We start from the raw sequence: 4,674 nt of genomic DNA on the forward strand, positions 1-4,674 counted from the left end.
TTAAAAATATATATATTTGGGGGCTAAGTGTCTATCCACTATGCACTTCATAAGGCGTGGTGGGAGAAAAAGTCTTAAATACATCATCAAGCGCCAGCAATGACTTTGGCATATTTAGTGTATCTTAACTGGTAACCCTAGGTCCCCCCTGCAGAGGAGGAGTCCATTAGGAAGGATTTTACTGCTCACGACAACATCTTCGTTAATGCCATGTGTGAGCTGCTGGGAGGGAGCGCATCCCTGGGGCTCTGTCATGGGAGGCAATGGCTGGTGCGGAGGCTGAGCTGGGAGCCGGGAGGAGGACAGGGACAGGCACGCGTGTGTCGGGGCACGCTCCCACCTCCACAACCCCACTTTGGTGGGGCGAGTGGGAGAAAAGCCCATCCCTGAGCCGCCCAAATGTCAGCAGAAGGTGCTAAACCAGTGGGAGAGGGAGGTTAGGGGGAGATGGAGCATCTGTTGGGTTCAGCCTGGGCAAGTGAGGCTTTACCCGCCTCCTTGCTACTCTCCCCTTTGGGCAGTGCAGGGCAGCAAGCGTTGGGTTCCCAGTGTGTGGCATCAGTTGGTGAAATAACTGGTGAGCACTGGCCCCATGGGGCTTCCACCCTGACCCGTCCTGGTTGCCCAGGTGCTGGGGACCATGCACTGGCCCTGCCCTTTGTATGAGTCCCTTTTGGGACTGTTTTTTGGTCTCTGCTCTGTGATGTTGAGATAGGCGTGATGAGGAAGGAAGGACTGGGATGAGAAGTCAGAAAAAATTCAGCCTAAAATGCTTTTGCTTGACATTTTGTTTTATTTTATTTTATTTTTTTAAAGCATCTATCCTTGAGATGCTGGTCCCAAGGCTGGGCTGCCAGCAGCCGAGCCCTCCCAGCTCAAGAGTTAATTGCAAGCAATATGTAGGGCTTTTCTTAAAAGCTCCGGCTCCTGAAGTTTGGAGATTATGCAAGACACTCAGCTTGCAGGATTTTTTTTTATCTTCATTTTTTTTTCTGTCTTTAAGCAATAAGATTTTAAACCCTTTCGGTTTCTGGAAAAAAAACCTTAAAGTACAAATCTGAAAGGTTATGGGGAAACAATTCTGAAACAGTAAGGCAAATAAGAACCTTGTCAGGATTTTTTTTGACAAAACATCTTTTTTTTTTAATCAAGCTTCATACCCTCTAAATACAGCATCATTCTTTGCTTCATCACCTGGGCGGCTGAACAGGGTTCCTCCGCGCTGTTGAGCAAATCCTACATCCCCCTTGAGAGACGGCTGCGTTTCCGAGGCAGAGGGAGAGCATCTCCTGCCTGCAGCTAACAGGGCGGTTTTTAAATCTTTGGGAGAAAAGTAATGAGATGATTACTCCCCCAAATCCTCCTTCTCCTCTACTTTCGGGCTTTACAGTCACTGTTGTGCATTATGGGGCCTTTGGGGACCGTTGTGTGGCTGTGGCCCCGTGGTCCCGCTGGGATGGGAGCAGAGTGTGGCCGTTTTGTGGCAGAGGGAAGGAGCTGCCGGTGCATCTTCTTGAACATCTGCAAGAGAAAATAAATTAGAGATGAAATTTCCAAAAACACTGGCATGAATAATTGCCCTGTTTTGGTTTTCCAGGTTTAATTGTGAAGCTGCATGAATTAAAATAACCTCCTGGGTCTGTCTGTGATGTGAGGGAAGCGGTTTCAAAGAGCTGCAGAGCAGTGACGAGGCAGGGATGCGCCCTGCCTGGCTCTTTCCCAACTCAGAGCCTGCGGCCGGGGATGTGCCAGGCTCAGGGGGGTTATGCTGGCTCCTGGCAGCGTGTCCTTGGGCAACTGGATGTGGTGACCTGGGACGGGGCCGGCGCAGGCACATGGTGGCAATGTTCTCTGAGCAGTGTTGGAATTTTGAAGCCCCTTTGCTGCAGCCCCACCAGAGAAGAGCCTCTTGGCTTCGCTTTCCAGGAAATGCCCTGGCAATCGGACTCGCCTGGCACAAATCCCTGCGGGCCGCGGGGCAGAAGGCATGCACTCCATCACACGCGTGCAGTGAGCGTGCCCTGGGTGCTGTGCCCGCAGCGGGTTATCCACCCTGCCAGGGAAAAGCAGTTTTGTCACCAGTGTGGTGCGGAGATGCTGCAGGAAGGGCTGTAAACCTGCCACATCTTCCCTGCTTCACTCCGCTCTTGCATTCCTCAGAGGGAGGGGAGGTACTGTGCCTGGAAAAGCATCTGGGAGGGCAAACCCATGGGGGAGAGTCGTGTCAGGATTGCAGTGGGGCAGATCCCTGCCAGCGCTCGGCTGGCAGCCGGGCAGGTGGATTCACCGGGTAAAGAAGCTCTGAGAACACCTTTGGCATCCAAGGGGATGCAAACGCTTTGTGCAAATGTTAAAAGCAAAAAATGGGTGCTGGTTTTACTTTTGAAGGAATATGATAGGAAAAACCCCCATCCAATTAAATGTCCAGGGTTGTGATGGGCATCCTATAACCTTTCAACTGGTCATGACACAAAAGAGCCTTTTCCTGTTGGCCTCGTGCAGTAGGAGGCAAAGCTGGGAAGGGGTTATTATTCCCATCCGTGAAGCAGATTAATTCTGAGGACTTTTAACTTCCCTTGCAAAAGGCCTGAATTAATGTTTTAGGATTTTAGTCCCTGCCTCTTCCCGCCCCCCCAAAGGCCAGACCCTGGAAGTCCCATTATGCTCCTGTCAAAGGGGCTATTTCTGGAATTGATGATATGAATGGAGCCTAAAACTCCGCTCTCATTAACGTCTGCAGCTTATCCCAGTGTCACTCCTAAGCTGGTGGGACTTGGTGACACTGCAGGGGAGGGCTGTCATTTCAACCCAATTTTCACATCACATTTGCACAAAAATTTCCAGGCCTCGCCAGCGCTCGCTACACATTTGTCAAATACCAGCCGCTGTCCCGGCGAACGAAGGCTTTGCCTGGCACAAAAGAAATGACCATGGGTGGTGATGGGAGACCTGATTGTGGCTGTGGCTATGGCCTGTGGGTCTGAACAACCTCTCCTTGCCCAGGAAACAGGCAGCAGAGCAGAGCTGAGGTGTCACCTGGCTGGATCCAGGCAGTTCAGCGCGTTTGTATGGTTGGGTTTTATTGCAGGATAGCTGCAGGGCTGCTTGCAGAGTCCTGCTCCCCATTGTCCTGGCTGTGCTTTTGGGGAGTCCCACCCCATCTGTTGGCAGTGACAGGATGGCAGCATGTTGCCTTGGAGCTGGTGCTTTGCTGGAGCACTAGCGCTGCTAAGGGATTGCTGGAGGAGGGGGTCAGCGGAGGAGCTGGACATCAGAGAGAGGGATGAAGGGAAGGAGGAGAGGGGGGACAGCAGAAGCTGCCTGGGAGTAGCAGAGCACCGAGAGAAAAATTAATATCAGTCCCATGGAAGAGTGTGTGTCCCTGTAAAGCACCACTAGGCGCTGCCCTCCGTACCTGGCTCGGCCGTTAGCACGGGTGGGTGCCCAGCCCCCTGGGGAAGGGACCATCTGTGGGGACGGGCGATGCAGCAGCACGGTGGTGCCCTCTGTCCCCATCTCCAAGCCAAGGACACGCTGGGAGCAGGGTGTGTGCTCCGGCTCAGCAGAGAGAGCCGGGGCTGCCGATGGACCCAGCACCGTGCCCACCATCCTCTGGGTTGCTGCTGCCCTCAAGCAACAGCTTTCCATTTAATTCACTTGCTGGGGAATTTGATCCAAACTTCTGCAACCAAATCATAGCAAGCATAATGCAATATCTTTCTCTTTTGATTATGTTAAGCTGGGTAGTGCTGGCTAATTGAATCTGGGGCTCTTGCCTCTTAATTACGAAAGGTCAAGCTCTGCTGAGCGCGGGCAGGTAGCGCGGGGATTGCTGGTGGTGGAAGGGGGCTGAGGGCTCGTGCTCTGAGGAAAGGCTCCTGTTCATAACAAGTGACTGACTTCTGGATATTTTCCTTTTCTTTTGGTGCTCTTTATCTAATGAATTTTAAGAGTCAGGTTACAACAAAAGTGTTACTGGATATTTCTGTGTGGCAAAACCAGATTGTTTTAATTGAAAAGAATCTGTGAGCATGTTGGCTGTCTGTCCTGACCAAGTTGATGGTAAAAAAGTGGATTTTTAATAATAAGCTGGGGTGAGCAGGTGACCCTGAGAAGCGGGGACTCTTTCTCTGACACCCGTGGGATGGAGCGGATGGGGCGATCGGTTGCTGTGTGCATGTGAACCCCGTTATTCATTTTGTTTTGAGCATCAGCCCTACGCATCCTGCCTGCTCAGTGCAAGGAGGGGGGCAGGACCCCCCAGGGCCAGCTCTGCTCCTGGTGAATATTTATCTCATGCACCCTGGTCTGTGGGCTCAGCTCAGCATCGGGGCGAGGGGCAGTGGCGGCGCTGCAGTTTGCCTCTTCTTCCTCCTCGCCTTAGCTGCTGGCTGAGCACCAGCACTGTCTCTGGTGCTTCCCAAAGCCCCTTTGCCCCTTCACTGCCCACGCAGCAGCAGCGAGCAGCATTCAATAAAGCACCTTCTGCTTTTACTAATTGAAGAGTTTCCCTTTGTCAGCCTCTCGGCTCAAAGGAGGGTCGGTACAAAGCCGTAGCCATCAGCACTTTGTGTGGCTCTGCAAATCCCATTAGCAGAAGAAAGAGCTTGAAGTTTCATTCAGCTGGAAAAAAAAAAAAAAAGAAAAAAAAAAAAAAAAAATACTTGTAAACAT

The sequence above is a fragment of the Athene cunicularia genome, assembly GCF_003259725.1.
Source record: "Athene cunicularia isolate RWA chromosome 18 unlocalized genomic scaffold, athCun1 chr18_part1, whole genome shotgun sequence".
Classification (NCBI taxonomy): Eukaryota; Metazoa; Chordata; class Aves; order Strigiformes; family Strigidae; genus Athene; species Athene cunicularia.